Below are 19,685 nucleotides of genomic sequence, written 5' to 3'. Positions count from 1 at the left end.
TGATAAAGGAAGTCTTGTGTGAGCGCTGGCATGTACACTAATGTACTATATTTTGTGTAATGCAAGGTAATTCTGCATCTATGAGACTGTGAAAGAGAATATGAAGTTGGTGTAAGGAAGTGCACCAGAAAGAAACTGAAGAAAGAGAGCAGTTAGGGGGAAAAAAGAGGAGAATTATGTGTGTATTGTTCAGATTAAGACTGGGAGAAAAGCCTGAGAGAAAAAGCCAGCTGTGCTCTGCAGTTGTGTGACAGACAATGGTGTATTTTCACCTGGTTATTCAGAATAAAGCTGTGTGGGAGATCTGAGGGGAAGAATCAACAGACAAGGCGAGGTCAGACTCTCTTTGTGCATGGAAACATCAGGCGGATGTTGCGTATCACCTTTAAACAAGCTGTACGGATTTATAGGCGAGGTACAACAAAGAACACCTAGGAGTTATTTTTCCCCACATCACTCATCTCATTTGCACAAACACTTTGCAGTAGGCGCCCATAAAATGCATCTTTGTCATATAAATAGTAGTTCACTGTGCCAGGTTGTCCTGTGCTGTGTGCTCTCTGTCACTGAAGCTTTCCCCTGATATTTCCGGACTCATTTTTGGAATTGTTGAAAAATGCTTTATTGTTTTTTATCCACTTAGCACAATATATAGCAATATAGGCTTCAGCCATTTTGGTCATTGGCCCATGTCATGCTGTTAATAGCAACGAATATTAATTCCTCTCTCACACGCTGTCTACAAGCATTGGATGTTGAGGAAAGAGATTTGTAAATCTTGTAGTATTTCACAGCTGGAGTGGAGGAGAGAGTGAACGCTGCTTTATGAGTTGACAGGTTGTTGCACTGTGCTCTTGTGAGTTTAACTAGTGCTCTATAAACCACATGAATAACAAAAAAGTGCACTGCTTGAAAACTTCTCATGGGAGCATTGTGTTCTTTTTCATGAGTTTGCTTTTACTGTCATACAAGTTGTCACAATCCTGAATGAGACTTTTTTCTGTTTATCCTTATTTAACCAAAATAATCCTTTCGAGATTTCAGAATCTCTTTTTCAGGATTTCTTAGGGGATCGTTTACCAAGCGTTTGATCTTGTGCAAAGCAAGTAGCATGTGCAAAAGTGAATCAACAGAAGAGTTATTCACGTATTCTTTACTTATGCAGCATATTTTCATTTACAGGTACATATCAGATTTGGGGCCCTAATGCAGTAACACAGGAAGTTTCAAATGGTTAATTACTTGCAACATATCCACATAAAGCTAAATGCTATTTCCCAGCTTGCACTCGCTATTTAGTAGCTCTAATCCTAGTACAGCAAATTCCACACAGAAAGGCCCGGGATCCTCTAGATGTTTGCAAGCGCTAACCACTTTGCCACTGTGCTGCCATTATGTGTCTTATGCTGTTCGATAATCATTACTTCAGCAGCTTATCCTTCATTTTAACTGTCTGATTTGTTATCTTCTTGTATTTGTTTCACTGAATGTTTTCATTCTTTTCCTAGAAACATGAGTAGAAATAGCCTTCGCAGCATCAGGGCACAAAAAGTCACTGTCATCTGCCCATGATAAGGGTTACTGTTGACATCTTTCTGACACAGAAATAATCATTTTGAATGGACAAATGTAAAAAAGGAAAAAAGCAACTGCGAAAATGTCAGTCGTTAGACGAAACTGTGTCTGTGTTCGTATGACTGAGGAAGGAAGAATGTTTCCAAATCGTTCGATGTTTCATTGTAGCTCTAGAAAACTCAAAGACCCATGTATTATTACCACTAACTACATAATCAACTGTTACATTCCAGATGCCAAAAAACTAGATTCCAGAATGACACTGTCTTCTGCTTTTTGTGAGGATCTTTTGAAATTGTGCATTGTGCGGCAGCAGCCTTGGACAAAATCATATCAAAGTGTTTCATTGAAATAGCTTTGATTTGCAGCCCAGGCAAATTAGTGGTACAGTTGTTTCAGTTTGGCCTTCTCTTTAGTGGTCACAGAGTGGTTAAATCAACCAAATAAAAATAAAATGAAGTTTCAAACTTATGTGCCAGGGCCACAAAACTTTTTGCTGTCATTGTGCGAGAACTATCCATTTGAAATGATCTAACCATACAATTACAGTGAAAAACACCAACCTTGCTCACAGTTGTCCAGATTAAGGTGAAAAGTTATATTACCCTTTATAATTTAACGATCGGTGCTTTATTTTTATCATGCATACCTCCCAAGGAGACACTCATTTTGAGATTAGTCTAAAGTCTGTATTATTGTCTGTGGTTAACGGGGATTCTTTTGCGCCCAACAATTCTAAATATTTTCCATTAAGAAATTCCGGGCCTTGTAAATAGCTCTGGCCTTGGGAAGTGCATTTAGGTGACTGCTCCTGGGATGATCACCTTCCTGTTTGCAGAAATAGCTCTTGTTTTTGTTTTACTTGATATATATATAGCAAAGTCTGTTATTGCTATATCGCAATGCCTCAAGGCTTTCGACTAACATGAATGGCGTTAGTGTACACTTGGTTCAGAAAGTGCTCATATCCTTCTGCAGCTTTCTTGTGCTCACATTACTTTTTCAAACTTTCCAATTCTACATTCAGGCTTTAATACAAAGACAGAGTCAGTTTAAACGTTTTCCTTGTCAGACTGCTTCAACTTCTGAACCCACTGTTTGAAAGAAATTGGCCCTAATCCATGTCTGTTTACTCGAAGTTCATGTTCACACACAGGTGCATCTGGGGTCTCACCGATGAGTCAGTTCAAAGTCACATAGGCAATTTATAGAGGATGTTTGTGGACTTTAAAGGGCCACCTGTACAGCGTCATAAAGCTGCCATTGCACCAACCGTGAGTCACACAACTTTCTATGATTCAGTTCACTGCTCTCCTCCAGCCCAGGCTCTTTGAGGTAACACTTCTCTCCGATGCACATCACAGTAGGAAAAAAAAAAAACCTTGTCTGTGCATTTTGCTTAGTCAACCACTTTGAAACAAGCCTGCCAGTGTGAGCAAGGTCAGGACTGAATAAAGGCAAAATAAAATGGGTGGTCAAGTCAATCAGAACAGAGTCAGAGTCCTGCCCTCAGGATGCACAACTGTTAGCTACGCTTGTGTTCTTTGTCTGAAAGCTTAATTATCCTGTTTTCAAAATGTGAAAGTTGGAGGGTTTTTATATTGAGTACAATCTCTTAGCTGCTGCCCAAATGCATTTCTAGCTCTCACAGGCCCTCACACACATCCTGGTCGTTCACGTGAGTTAAGATGTTTCAGCCAGGAGGTCAGTGAGACAGAGACTGTGAAGAAGTCTTGAGAAGTGAACTGGGCGGACCGCCAAAGAAAGCACTGCACTCGTTTAGACTCTACTTCTGAGTTTGCAATTAATAAAAATGTGCTGTTGGACTCCGTGGAGGAGGTGAGGGACAGAAGGGTATTAGCCAAGCTCACCTCCATCATGGACAACACCTCCTACCCACGGCACGGGACTGTAGAGGAGCTGAGCAGCTCTTTCAGTGGAAGACTGAAGACTGCTGTCAGACTGTTGTTGTACAGTCTGACAGCAGTGGGGATGAAGGCCCTGCAGTAGCGCTCCGTCTTGCACTGAGGTGAGCTGTACAACAAGACTGTAAAGTAACATGTGCAATAACCCCCCTTTGCAAAACTACGTGCAAACATCTCTGTACCAGCATCACTTATTGACAACCTGCACTAGGACTGTAAACTTTGCACCTCGATATTCTACTTTTTATAGTCTGTTCTCATTTTTATTATTATATTATTCATTTATAAATTATTATTATTGTTGTAATGCCGCCCCTTAAGATTTTTGCTTTTACTTATTGTACATAAGATACCTCTTTTCTTTACTATTTAACTGTTTGCACATTTCCTGTCTATTTTGCACACCCTGAGGGATCTTAGTGAATGCCGAATGTAACAAGTGAATTTCTCCGTTGTGAGATCAATAAAAGATTATCTTATCTATTTAACAGAACATGCAGGCTGGTTCTTTCACAAATGCTGCATGTACAGGTTAAGGTTAAGGTGCTTCATTTGTCATTATACAAACTGGTCAAAGAGATTTGTCCACTGCATTTGGCCCATACTTCTTAGTGGTAGGAGAACCCGGGGGAAACCTACGCAGACACAGGGAGAACATAGGAATCGAACCCAGGACCATCTAGCTGTGAAGCACGAGTGCTAACCGCTGTGCTATCATGCTGATCTGCGATGTAGCTCTATGGTGGCAAAAGACATTGACTCTATTAAAAGAAGAATGCATGTTGTTACGAATGTTTGTCTGCTACTAGAATAGAAGGTTTTACGCTTTTTACACTTAACTGTATGTTCATTATTTATGAATGAAGTCATGAATAACTTTTTCCTATTTATCCAATATCCTATTTACTAATGTGGTGGGCTATATTGTATCTCAGCTCCATCAGAGCAGCATAAACACTGACTGTAGAACACAGGACAGGTGCTTAAAAAGTCAAATGAAATGAAGTTTGTTAACTGCTTGAGTAGATCATATCTGCAAGGAAATGAGTATGCCGTTAAAAAAAAAAAATCACTGAATTAATCTTCCCAATTGGCGTAAGGCTGGGATTTTGGTGTCATTTGTCCGTTGTCAATTACATCGTCAAATATATATCGTTGTCGTGACATTTCTTTTTTATATCGTGATACAGATTTCAGGCCGTATCGCCCTGCCCTATTTACTAGGTTACAAAACATAAACAATACTAAGGTGTCTTAAAGTTTTTTAAAACCCCACATTATGAAATATATCACATTTAACTATGATGTAAATAAACTCAGTCAGTGCTCTACATAAGACCAAGTACTTAGGCTGACACTCCAAGACACTTGAACTTCTCCACTTGATGCAGGAAGTCTTCGTTTGAGATACAGAAATTAATGATTCTTATCTCTACTCTACTCGAAACTTCAAACAGTCCCAGTGCAGGTTGAAGAAGCTGAAAAACATCATCTGAAAATGAGTTGAAAGTTTGAAGATAACATTATAAAATATTATGTCAAGTCTGAGAAGCACTTTTAATTGCCTTGTATATGTACAGTATTGTGCTCTCCAAGTAAACTTGCCTTATAGTTGTATAGAATTATAATGAACATGGACAATTAAGCATGTTAATAGTGCATATTGTATGAGTGGTTTACCAATACAACTAAAATATAAATGTAGAAATCCCTTGGAGAGCCATTGTACCTGGAAAGCAGTGAAGTATTATAGTTACAGATTGGAGATCTCTGGCCCATTCAAAGTGGAATGCTAGGCTGTGGATATATCGTTGTATATCTGTGTAGTGACTAATTGTTGAAGGGGAAACATTTCAATAAGTTGTCAGTATATGCTCCACTGAATGCATCGGTGTTGCGTTTTGACTCAAGTTGAACGGGAAGCCGGGCCACTTCCTTTTCTCTCGAGCGTATTTCCTCTTGCTACTGTTACAGTGTTTTTTTTCCTGTGTTTCTTCCTTTTGCGCACTCAGTTCACACGTACATTCATAAGAGCCGTACACTATACATCTCACTGCACTTCAAACGTCTGACCTCTGCTCTGAACTTTACACTTAAGCTGGTTCCCATGTGTTTGGAAAAATCCTCAGTCCTCACTTTCTCATCATCAGCGTCATACCTGACTTCTTTCTCCGGTTACTGCAGGATGTGCCGCTTTTTTTTTTTCTCTTCATGGAAATGCTAACTTTGTGATGACAATATTAGCTACATCCCTTGTTTATGTGATGATGAAAACCTAACTATTGTTGTGTGTATTCAGAGCCTGGGGTGGTTTACAGCCTTGGAATGGTGATTAAACACAGCTCCAGACAACTGGCTATGGCTAATTTTAATTCTGTATTGGCAAAGGATGACAAAGTATTTGACTTAGGCATGTGTGTGAAGCTTAGTTTGTTTATTGCAAGGTAACTAAAAAATAAAACAAGCATTGATTGGGTTTGATTAAAAACTAAATTCAAAGGAGCATATATGAATTGACTCTTTTAACTGTTTATGGTGTACCGCAAATTATATTTTTTCTTCAGTTTGAGTAATCCACCTGAACTGCATTTATCACGCAACACTATTGTTACCATTGTATGCCATTGGCTAAACCTGGTAGCTTGCACATGCCGTTTTAGACAGAATTTCCCCCCAGTGGCCTGCAGGGGACACTCCAACCAAACTCTGTCAGACTCTGCTGAATCGTATTGATGCCTACCTGCCTGGTAACAACATCTTCGGTCTGTTTACGTGATTGAGTGCACGCACAAAGACCAGACAGGTACGCATCAACTCGTCTAAGCTCAGGTAAGGACATTTCTCAGTATGGAAAAACGGTGGCCTGTTCCTTTAATGGTTTGTGTGACGGGGAATAGATTGTAAGTGGGCCAGCGTGAGCTATAAACAATGTCATATGTACACGACCCTGACCCGTGCATCATTAGTTCACAAGCCTCAATGTCTATGCTAAAGAGCTTAGCACTTACGTACCTATCGAACAACATATCATAAAAAGGTGAAATATCTCATGGCATTGTGTAGCAGAGAAAGAACTTGACCCTGAACCAAAAGTTTCGAGATCAAATGCAGTGTATCTGTAGCAGTTTGAGATTGGATCACTGCCATGGTGGTCTGAACTCACTGTGACTCAAAAACTTTGATGCTTTTTCTTAAGATAAATATTGTTCATTAGTCTAAAAGTCCGCAATATCAACTGTTGTCAACCCAGAGTGAGTGATTTGGCCAATTCAATATCCTTCCCCGCAGACGATATTCTTTCTTTGTGACTCAATGTGAATAAAGTGGAAGTGGTGCACGGCTGCGGGAGCGGTGCTTTCCCCTGTGTGCAAATGTTTGGCACCTGATTATGTTGAGTCACAGATCCTTTTCCAAACCAAACCGGACTCCTATATTACACACTGTACAAATTGCTTGAAGATATCTTTTGCAGATTATTCAGTCTGAATAAGCGGAATGGACCGGTCGTGCAAAAGATATTGCTCAGTCAAAATTGTATCAAGCTTTGTCATGAAAAACGACTGTATTCATTCCCAAACGATCAAACCCCGGATGTTTTAAGGAAACTCATAGTCCCACTTAGAGCCGTGGGTTCACATGAGAAGCTGCCAATGTAAATATGAAAGCATCCCAGAGAAATGATGTGATAACGCCGCTTTATGCAACAACAACGGATCTATTATAGCCACTATTTAAATCTTTATCGAGAAATAAATGATCAGAGAAGTTTTAAATGTTTTACAAGTGAGTAAATTACTGATTATTTTCAGTCCAATGAGCTTGACTCTAGTGGCTTTAGATATGAGCTTATATGTAATTTGAAAAGAAGTCAGACATGTACTCATTACCCGTCTCATTCAGGAGAGACTTGCTAATTAGCCTCAGCTATAAATGTTATAGTGTGTCACATGTTAACTGTACTTGCCTCTATTAAAGAAATATAAATATTTCAGGGCAGGTTGGATGAATTAGCCTGTGTTTGGCATTCTCTCCATGGGGCAGTTCAGATCTACCTGACGCTGGGGATGCTATTAACCTCCATAATAAAGGCCAGATTGTGGGAAAACTTGTTGTTAATGTGACCCGGCTGTGGCGCGCTGACAGACGTTCCCACCAGCGGCAATTCAAGAACTAACCCTACGCGCTCCCCTTGGCGCAGCATACTCTTTACTATACATTATTTCCCCCTGAGACCTTTAATAGCCTTCTATCTTGCTCTTGACGAGATTTGGCGTCTCGGTTTTCAATGCCAGTCCATTCAGAAAAAGCACCAGAACGTCCACTCTCCACTCCAGTCCGAGACAAAAGAGTTTTTATTGTGTAGATCAACTTATGGGCTCAGGTTTGTCGAGCCCCTGTACATTCTTGGTTAAAGCGTAAACAGCCCACTGTGATGGACTGACGTGATCTTAAAAGGCGACGATTGGTATCATTGTGATCTTTGAGAATGAGGGTGGGAGTGTCATCACATTAGAAATATGCGGTGCGTCATCCCCAAAGTGGATTCTGTCACCGCAGACTTGATAGTACACGCTTTAACAGTGTACCTGCACTGGCTCCGTAAGGTCTGTCACTGTTGTCCCACAAATGGTTTTACACATTGGTAAAGGTACTAAGACGGAAATAATGAACAATGGATAGGTAGTAAATGCGTTGTTGTTTTTTTGTTGCCTGCAAAACTAATATGAACACGGAGTAATTTGTTTTTTGCTCAACAATAAGTGCACATTTTCCATTACAACAAAATTCAGGGCAGATAAAACATGCTCCAGTGAGTGCAACAGAGCAGGGCTTCTTCTCTGTGATCATTGTCTGATTATTATTATTATCATTATGTGAGGGCCAGCTTGGAGCGAGCAGTCGAAGGACACAAAGACCTTGCCTTACTTTATTGCAGACATGTTTTGCAGGCTATTCTCTAAAATCAACAACTTCATGTTAATTTGTTCATCTTCTAATCGAACATTGTTTGGTTGTTCGCAGACGTGAACCTCTAGCCTTTACCAACTACGGACTCGGGGAGGGTGTGTCTAGTCATTAATCTCACACGCACTTCGAAAAATACCTTTTGTGCAGATAATTGAACATTTCTGCAAAGACCGCAACCTCATCATAAAGTGAAATATATATATACATTCATCAAAATTCAGGGCAGATAAAACATTAATCAAGCCCATATGACAATCAAAGGCCGACATCTTGATGACGGCCATCATGGGGCTTCAGACGAGGCAGTGAGGCCTTGGGTTTTCAATACCCCATACCTAAAAGACAGAAGGAATGAGAGAGTAGTGAATTAAGGGTGTGTGGGAGGGTAGCACAAACGAGAAAGTGGAGAAGTGGGGCCAGGTGGTATTTAGATGACATAGAGCGGAAAGTGCGCGGGAGAGGCGTGGTCCTGCTCTCGAATGCAAGGTAATACTCTTATTTTTAGCTAGTTCGGAATAACACAGCATTTTGTTGTTGTTGTTGTTGTTGTTGAAAGAAGATGCTTGAACACCAGTCTGCTGTGTCTTTGCAATAGTTTGTAGGTGAATTAAGCAGGACTGATGAAGTGGAAGTGGAGGGACGAATGGTGGCCCGTGCATTGTGCTGATACAGTCTGTGCCATGCAAACGGGCACAGTCAGTGAGGCTTGCAAGCAGCACACAGCACGGCGCTACAGAAGAGCAGAGGCACAGGCAGCACTCACAGCGGGACAGTTTGCTCCGGGATAATCGGCCCAATAAAAGTGCATCTGCCTCTGCACTGCTGTATCCTGGGGCGCCGCAGGGACACACTGTACTGTTGTCTTTTATTTATATTTGTACAGAGCTTGGTCAATTACTTAATGCACAGAGGGACAACGTGTACTTACAACATTATCTTCATGGTCACTGTGTTATGAGGTGACTGTTGTATAAATAGAGCTCAAATCCCTTCCTGGATTTGTTAAAACAACTTGATTTATTGAATTATCCGGACCGAATGGAGCACAGCCTTACTTCTTTGACATTGCTATTTTAGGCACAGAAATCTACCTTTAGGGAATATATTCTACTCCTCATTATTGCCTAAAGGGTGGAAGTGGATATTTTTACCGGCCTCGGCACGTAATAAGTGAGGAATTCTTGCAGACTGTGACACAACTGTGACACATTGTACAGTTTTGTCAGTCAGTTTGTGTGTGGAGCAGAGCCCTCACAAGACCACGAGTTCACAGCTTTCACGTGATAATCCTACGCAAAGACTAGTAAATAGCACATTTATATGTAAACAGACACACAATTCACTGTCTGGAGTCCAGCTAACCCACTCCATGCCTTCATTTCTGTTGCTGCTCTTAGAAATCCACATGATCCAAATAAATCTTCAGGGATCCTCCGACAGTTAGCGGGAGTTTGTAGCTGATTTTATTCTGAAATTCATCAGATCATCTCCTCTGGCTGGCGCCTGACTTCCTGTTCAGTTTGCGTTATTTCCTGGGCTTGATCAGAAAGTGCCTCCTTGTGGGCTTTTTCTTAAACTTTAATCATTATGAGTGTCTTGCGGAGGCTGTACCGTAACCGTTTAGGATTCAATGTGAGCCTGGGGTTAGACTTCCAAATGCTTTTTTTTTTTATAAGCTTCTGTGGTGTTAGTGTGAGCGCTTGGTCATTGGCATGTTAGCGTATGCATTTTTTCATACAATGTCATTGATGTTGTGACATAGCAGCAGCATATAACCTGGAATGTTCCGCATTGTGGCTTTGACTTCAGTACCATTGTGAATAATGAAGTATGTTTGACCTTTAAAACTGGCGCATGTATATTTTCTACATTACAGCTGGCCTCTACAGGAATTATTTGTCATGTTCCCATTTTAGTAAATTACTTGTCAGTAAGTACAAGGTCTTAAATGTAAATTTGGTTGTTTTTGGCTACGGGAGAACACATTCTGGCAGAACAAAATGTAATAGAGTTTTTAGTGCGCAGTGCCTTGGGAGCAGAGTGGAGCAATAAGCTCATAGTGTGTAGGCAGCAAAAGGCCAACCTCAGGATGAGCCTCAGTCAAATCTGTAACTTTCCATTTCATATTAGCATCCCGGTGTGAGCATGTAACACAGGATTAAAACAGTTTAAAGTCTGACTAGAGTGTGCAGGCAGGCAGGCTGTAAACCTCACATCTAATCACATTAAGACTAACACAAAGCCACAATTATTTAGTTTAGAATTAAGCCACAATTATCGTCCAGATTTTTACTATAACAGTCACAGACCATAGACCTTTTTAGCTTTTCGCGATTTGACATTTATTGTGAGGTTTATTCTTTCACTTCGTTATTGAAACTATCTGTGAAAACAATGAAGAGGTTTACATTCCTTAACTGTCGCCATGCAGCCATACTGTACTTAAAGGACATGGGCGATTCCCAATTCTATCCCTGGAATATAGAACTCTCCCTCCTCCTATATATCACTTTTTTAACTTCTTCAGTAAAATTGTCACTTCATTGGTATAAAGCTATGTAACTATGAAAACTTCTCCTGTGCTGCATTTAAAACTGATCAGTGTTCAATCTTTATATTTGACTTAAACATTTCTTCATTCGCCCTTACCCACCACCACAACAATAACAGCACTCGTAGTTGAACTTTGCCTGTCCACTTGCTGTTTTCTCAGCCTCTTCCTGTCCTCTGCAAGGCCCTGCATCATGTCAGTGGTCTCTACGGACTTGTAAGTTGCACCTGACTGCTCCTCCCATCTTTCTGACCCCATCTGTCTCCAGTCTGTCCCCTGTTTGGAGCAGTCAAACACCCCCCTCCACTTCATCCCTCGAACTCTCCACCCTCTGCATGCGAACAGGCCCCGGATTTCGCCTGGGAGGAAGTGGAATGTTTTTACTGGGAAGTCTGGGATTAGACGACCAGTGCAGGATTTTCATTCCATCCCTCGGTAGCTGCGCTCCAAGTGGAAGCCCCAGCTCGCACTTACATAAGTGACTCATTGCCATTTTTCTTAATGAGCTGCGAAGACGAGAGAAAGAGGACCAAATGTCGTTGTGGTGGTTTCAGGTTTGAGATACTGTGTTTGGGATTTCTTAAATGCCCAAAAGTTTTTGAATAGACAACCTTTGTATTTTTGAATTCTTGACAGCTTCACTGGGCATAATTAGAAGAGTTGTGACATTGTGAGATGGGTGGCACAATGGCACAGTAGTTAGAGCTGAAGAAAGTTCCACGTTCAATTCCTGCCCCTTTCTGTGTGGAGCATGTTCTCCCCATGCCTGTGTAGGTTTCTCACGGAGCTCAGGTTCCCCCTACCATTAAAGGTCCTATATCATGCAAAATCGACTTTTTAGAGCTTTTAGCCATGTTGTTATGCTATTTCCTTATCAAAAACACCCCCAGAGTGGTTTGTGGCTTCATTCACGCAGCTCTCAGTAATCCTCCTGAATCCTGCTCTCTGAGCAGCTGCTCCTCCCTCTCCTGGTGAACGACTGACCTGCTCAGTTGTGTCGTAACAGCGGAACGGAAGTGCTCGACGTCTGTAATGTAATGTCTTAATTCTATGCTTGCGGCCTGATTTTAATTTGTAAAACAGCTTTTTCATTATTTCTGTCGTAAGAGAGATGCAAAGAGAAAAAAAAAGAAAAAAGGATGTGCCCGAGGTGCTTCCAGGTCAGCTGTGGCCAAAACAAACACATCCCTGAGTGTCTGAACAGACGTCATGTTTGCGCTGCAGCTGTGAAGATGGAGCTCGTTATAACTGGACACACCTGTTCTTTATTCTTACCTAACGATAATGTCACAAAAGAAGCGCGTTTGGCTACGAGGACGGGAGTTTATTCAACTTTTTTCAAGAAGAGGCCAATCGAAGTTGTTTATTTCTCTGGGATTCAGCGACTATCACCAAAATGGTGTTTTTCTGTGACTGTCTCTGATGGATGTTTGGTGAACCTTCCCAGAATCAAAGTTGATTAACTTTTATAACCAACACAAGTCCCATAATGTAAACAGTGATGGACCAGAGTGGTGAGTCAATCCAAACGCGGGTTAGCTTGTGTGTTAGCATATTAGCATGTGTGTTAGCCATTTATGAAGCTGTGTTGCAGATGTCAACTCCGTATAACTGCATCGTGAAGCAATTTCACTTATTGCTGTTTATTTATATCACGGTAAAGTTGTATGAGCGGAGAGAGGGGGCGGAGTTAACTGAATCGAAGCGTTGTGTCTTCCGGGTTTGAAAAATACCTCCAGAAAACACTGCTCCATAATGGTAGAGGTACAATATATCATATAAATGTCTATACTTAACTTTGGAATGGCTAAAATAGCATGATATAGATCCTTTAAAATATGTACAATAGGAAAAAGAGATTCTTAATCTCAGTGGGACTTTCCTGGTTAAATATGAAGGCCAAATAGAATAAAATAAAGTGAGTATCATGTCCTGTCATGTGTTCTAGAGTCACATGACATGTGATTTAAAGGAACAGGCCACCGTTTTTCCATACTGAGATATGTTCTTGCATGAGCTTAGACAAATTGATACGTGCCTGTCTGGTCTTTGTGCGTGCCCGTGGAAGAGCTTGGTAGCTTCCAACTTCACCTCCGTTTGGAGCTATAGGAATATGCTGGAAGAGACCAGACAGGTACGCATCAACTCGTCTAAGCTAAACATATCTCTGTATGTAAAAACGGTGGCCTGTTCCTTTAAAAAATGGGTTGTACCGGTGTGAAAAATTACTGCCCTGACAAAAGTAGTACCAGCAACAGTAACTGTGTTCCCCCGAATTGCATTCAGTTACTTTGCCAAAAACAATGAAGATACAGTTAGTTACATAATGTTCTGACCTGGAGGAGTATAATCTAAACCTTTCTGAATTTGTGTCTCTATTGCACTGTAGATAGAAAGGTCTTTTTCAGGTCAGGAGACCCCTGAGAGAACTTCCTGTATTTTTCTAACCCGGATGAGAAACTGTTTATAATAAGAGTATGTGCGCCAATGGGACAGTGACATTAGCAGCAGCACAGAGGAAGAGGAAATCAATCAGTGGAGTTAGCATTAGGGGGACAATGGTTGTGTATCGAAGAGGAAACCCGCATATAGGGAATGTGGGAGTACACACAAGGTATATGTTTGTACATGCAGGGATGCAAGCTTATAGCGTGCGTTTGCGTGTGGCCTTTGACTGACAAAACAGACATTATGACCCCTCACTGATGAAGTGGTTAAATCAAGATTTTCTCTTGATCATCGGCCTTGTAATGGGAGGAATATTAAGCATCAATTCTGTCTGTCTGTCAGTGTCTTCCAAGTTGATTGTTTTGCTCTAAGTTATTAAAGCTGAAATTGTGAGTCAATGCTGGCTCTGGTAGAAGGGCATAGAGTGAAAATACAGTGCATGGTTAATGTCAGCCTTTATCACACAGGGCAGTTTGCACAATTTCCCCCATGTATTATCTTTATATTCATGTTTTAAATATTCCTTTACAGTATCGCTTTTCAGGAATACTGGGTGGGAATTCGTGGCTCAGCCCTGCAGTGGTTCAAGTCATGTTTGATTGACAGATGTTTTCGTGTCTGTTTCGGAGAATGTGTTTCCCCTTTGTCTTGTGGGGTACCACAAGGATCAATACTTGGCCCTTTATTGTCTTTCTTGTATTTGCTGCCTCCCACTTGGATCCATTCTGAGGAAACATGGCATTACTTTTCACTGTTATGCTGATGACAGTCAAATCTATCTGCCTTTGATCCACATGCAGGCCCCTTTTTGACTTCATCAGTGATATCAAAGCATGGATAGCCCTTAACCTTTTATGCCGAAATCAGGACAGATCTGGAATCATGGTTTTGGACCGTAGTGGCCCTAATGGCACCCCTCCTGACCTCGGCTTCTTGTCGGATTTTATCAAGCCTGTTGTTTCCAATTTGTGTTTAGAGTGGATCATGGAACTTATTTGACAAGCAAATCAGCGCAGTCGCTAAGTCCAGTTTTTTCCCACTTAAGAAAACTGGCGAAATTGAAGCCCATTTTATCAAGGCAGCATTTCGAGACTGTAATACATGCCTTTGTAAGGACCAGGTTGGATTACTGTTACGGCCTTTATGCCGGTGTGAGCCAGTGTGCACTCTCCCTACTGCAGCTCACTCAAAACCCCGCAGCTCAGCATTTAACAGGGACACTGAAACATGACCATATCTCACCGGTTTTAGCTTTGCTCCATTGGCTCCCAGCCAAATTTATAGTTGATTTCAAAATTCTTCTATTTACTTTGATATGTCTGAATGGCCTTGCCCCCTCCTATCTGTCTGACCTGATTCACCCTTACGCTCACGCACTCAGGTCAGCAGATCAGCTGTAGCTGGTTGTTCCGAAAACCAAGTGCAAACCTCGGGGAGATTGGGCCTTCTTCTCCGTTGCTGGCTGTGCAACCAGCTGCCGTTAGAGATTACACAGGCCCAGTCTATATCTGTTTTTAAATGTCTCCTAAAAACGCACATCTTTTCGCAGGTGTTTAACACAGAATTATATGTTTTTTCACTACTACTCCTTACACTTATACCATAAATTGTATGTCTGTTTTTGTGTATGGCACTTTGGCCATGCTTTATAAGTGCTTTATAAATAAAGTTGGTATGGTATCACATGCAGTATACCCTGTGGGTACCAAAAACAAATTCCACTAACTCTATTGTGTGGCCATTAATAAATTATTCTGATTCTGATTTTAAAGCAAATGCTGATGCTTCCTCTGACAGAAGAGTGTGAGAAAGTAGTGTTTGAGCACCTTTTTCCTTTGGAGACATTTGATGTACATTTGCTTTGACCTTAACTTTCAATGTGACTGGAGCAGTGGACGACAGCAGTGCATTTCCCCAATTCCAAATCTTGGTGGTCATAATGTTATGCTTCAATGGAAAAAGGTCCTGTTTGCTCCTGCCCTGTAGAGACTCAGGCGTGGTGAGTGGTTGACCATACTCACAGCACAAAGATGCGTTAACCTTTTAAGACAAAAGGCAGTGACGTGTGGGTTTTTGCTAATCCAGTGCAGATCTGAATGTCATGTTGCTTTATTCATCCAAAATAAAGTGTGTCGCCAAGGTCGCCAATGAAACATTTCCGCAATTTCGGCTACAGGGCAAATTGTCACTATAAAACTAAAGTTCAGACTAGCTCCACATTGGCTGGCACCTCTTCTACAAATTGCTGGACTTTAGCAACAGCAACTATTTTGGTAACAGTGGATGTCAGCTGTGTAGAAATCCATATTCTCAAGGTGTGCTATTATTCAGTATGTTGAGCTAAAATTGAATGAACATCAGTGTGGGCAAAATGTCAAAGCATTAAAGGCGATGTGACGCTTGCTTTCCTGTCAAGCCGCTGACGTCATCTCGGCTTGATCAACGCTGTCAAGAAGAGAAATTCAACACCTGAAAGTGCAGATTTTCAAGATGGCAAACAGCTCCTTTTCTTGTGGGCAGTAAGTTTGAGGAGTCAAAGAAAAAGGAAGTGACTAAATAGCCATAAGATGACTACATCTAAAACGTTTAACCTGCCGTGGAAGAGCGAACTGGTGATGCACAAAGACACACACGCTGAGATCCAAAGAAACAAAAAAGTGTATGTCTTGCTGACTGGTATAGACAGAAAAGTAACAACAGAGAAAGTGAGTCAGACATCCCAAAAGTCGTGAACAATGTCTTCTGAAACCCTCTAATAGATGAAGGAAAATGACTCATGCCAACTGAGATGAAACTGTCTGTAAATTAGATGAAGTGTGTGAGGTCCATTTAACCATTTAAGGTAAGATAATAAAGTAAATATACTGATTTTCTTGAAAACGTTGTTTATGCTTATATCACACATAGACTAATTTTACCATTTCGCGACAATTCATCAAATTAATACATTAGATGTTTCTCTTGTTTTTGCAAAACCACAACCTAGACTTTAGTGCTACAGTGCTATACGATAAATTTAGTTTTATTTCAAACATTTGCAACACACATAAATGTTCCCAGTAAATAGCTCCCTTGAAAGTTTTTGTGTCTGTTTGGTGAAGTGGGCCAAGGAGTAAGTGGAGGTGAAACTTCAGCCTCTGCAACACAATGGAGATATCCTTGGCGATGTGTGTTGTTTAGCCGCAGTTGTCAGGGAGTCCTCCACACTCGGGCAATAAGGAAAAGGGATTATTTGCTTTGGCTGTGAATGGAAGCTCTAATCAGATCCTTGTGACATGTGAACACGCTGTTTGTCCGCTTCGCCGCCCAATGCTTTTCCTCACCTTTTACCCTTTTACAAATCTTTCTGTTGTGTTCAAACTTTTTTCTTCTCATCTTTAGAAAAAGTAAGTAAAGTAAGTACGTAGTTATGTGGGCTGGGCGATTTTGGAATAAAAATAATCACTGTCCTGGACTCGCAAGTAAATAGATGCTGCGGCGGACTGAAAATCGCGGCAAACTCTGTCCTGCTGCAGCAAAGACAAGCTCCACACTCTTAGCCTCACATTACACAACATACAACATATAAACACACACATCTGCAAAGGAGCTGCAAAAAACTGAGAATGTTTGAAGAATGTCAGAAGCGGACAACGAGCGCATGGTTTGTGTGCAGAGCCACAGTTTTACACGCTAACTACTTAAAATGTACATAGATATACAAGATATACTAGTAATAATCACATTTATTAGTATGAAAGACAATCAAGCTTACAATGCACTCTCAGAAGTCCAGCTAGCCCACTCTTCTTTCGGCTGCAGCCTTAAAATAATCCACCTGGTCCAAATACAGCGATCGATAGTTTTTCTCTTCAAAGGTTAACTTTTCATCCGTGCACTCATCCTGAACCTCTGACAGCTCCTCTCGTGTTTCTGTCTCGCCCATTAGTCGAGTTAGCGTGAGTTTGTAGCTGATTTTACGCTTAAATTCACCAGATTCTCTTCTCTTGTCTTGCTGTTGCATGTCCCTTCCTGTTTATGATTCCATGGGCTTGACCTGACAGGTGCTGCAGCATCACGGCATCCAGATTTTTTTTCCAAAATGCAACCGGTCTGACCAATTATCCTGATTAAAACGCACCACGTGATATTTGAGATCAACCTATATTACAATTGCGATTAGATTAGTTTAGTTTAGTTTAGTTTATTTGAGCAACAGATGCATACAGGTATAGTATATATATAATTTACAGACCTTATTCACAACATAAGAATATAATGTGCTGCTCAAAGGGAGTAGGAAGAAGTTAGCCCCTAATTACCCCTAATTAAAATGTGCTTAATTGCCAAGCCCTATAAGTATGTAAGTAAGAGCTTTATTTGTCATTGCACAACTGTACAACGAAAATGTGTTCAGGTGTTAGTCCTGAGCCGCTGCGACTGAACGCGCCGCCACAGACGGTCAACCTGACCCATGTTTTTGGAGGTCGGGGAATTCATAGCACGCAGAGGAAACCTGGCTGCCTTCAGTGCCTCCTGGGTTTGTCCCTGTTTCAGAGCGTGGTGTCCTGCACTGACCCCTTTTTTTGAGGAGCTTCTCTCGTGACAAGAGGTGTGCTGCAGCTGTGGAGGGTTCTTGGTGCTTCTTCAGTGTTTCAAAAGAAGACATTTGTAGGACCATTATTGACTCTCTGCAATAAATAAATCTGAATCTCACAAAAACACGGCAAAGACGCACAAAGTGCCCAGTAAAACGATGAGAAACACAGAAACCGCACATGCAGTTCGCAGAAAAAGGCATAAAACGCTGCTGTAAAAAGAGAGAGGAAGGTTGCTGCTTGTTTATGCATCACCATGACAATAAAATAAATAATTAAATGAATAATTAAACACAAATGTTGGTTTCATTTATTTATTATTTTGTAGCAATTACTCCAATGTTCAAGTATAATAGCCCAATTTATTAATTTAACTTACCATTAACTCTTTGAGGATGAAGAGTACAATATGTCTTTGGTTTGTGCTGAAAGTAACCTGGATCTAAAAGGTGATCTGGTTACATTTTTTGTAAGTAATAATTTTGTTCTGACTTTGTTGTAATCGTGGAATTAAGGATGAAAAAAAAACAATCAGTAGTTATCAGCAAATTAAACGCTTTGTAGCCCACTCAGTTCCTATATCAAAACAAGGCTTAACATAAAAGGCGGTTGCCACATCATGCTTTTTATCTGATCTCACAGTCCCGCTATTGTAACGAAACACCGGTGGAGACAAGTGCGGAAAGGTGAATATTACACGGTATGAGCCATCGGTGGGACAATCCAGCCCTTTATGTCTGCCTTAGGAGGAAGCCTTTGGGGCAAGTGGAGGCTGGATGTGGGCTTAAGATGTGGAGAGACTGCTGAGGTAACCACTGTGATAAGCGGCGCATCCCACCGCCGTATTGTGCATTGTGTTTCAAAATGCACAAAGTAGAATTACAGGGCGATTCTATGGCGAGATAAGAGTCAGGTTCCAGGGATGTCAACAGTTCATTGTGAGGACATTCGGTTGCATGTATTTTGTGTTTTTTCATTCATAGTTTTGGATGGTAAAGGAAATGAATGTGCTCTGATTTGTCACAACATCATGTGTAATTTGTGAGTTGTAATGTTGCATGGCCATGGTCACCTTTATGCTTGCATCACACTATTCAGACTTGTGAATGTTACGTTGTTGTGAATGGGTTTGCTAAAATATTGTTAACTATTTTTGAAATGTTCAAGACAGTAAAGTGAAAAAAGCACATTTTCTCCAGTTTGGCATTAACTAAATCTAAGAGTTTCTTGATAAAAGCGTCAAAATAGGGACGAAATCATGTCAAAAAAGCAAGCAACAAAAGAGCAACAAAAATGTGCCGTAAAAGCAACAATAACAGAATGAGAAACTGACAAAAAGTTTACATGAGTCTTGTGGGTCTGGCCAAGAGGCTGTAAGCTCCAGTCGAGAAGCTTATAGATTTGGGTAAAGCCGAACTGGAGAAAAAGCGCTTGGTTAAGGCGGGGGGGTAAGTTAGGGAGGTTAACTAGTAAACCTTTTCTTTTCATACCTGACAGTTTCGACTGCTCACTTTCTGCAATCTTCCTCAGACAGCAAAAAGTAAACCGGGACGAGGGGGCCTTTTTGCCTTCTCACACCTGGGACGCTGTATTGAAGAAGTCGGGCTGCAGATGGCGCTGTTGTCCTACCTCCTCCACTGG

The sequence above is a fragment of the Gobius niger genome (assembly GCF_951799975.1).
Source record: "Gobius niger genome assembly, chromosome: 1".
Classification (NCBI taxonomy): Eukaryota; Metazoa; Chordata; class Actinopteri; order Gobiiformes; family Gobiidae; genus Gobius; species Gobius niger.
Note: the sequence above shows the minus strand (reverse complement) of the source record.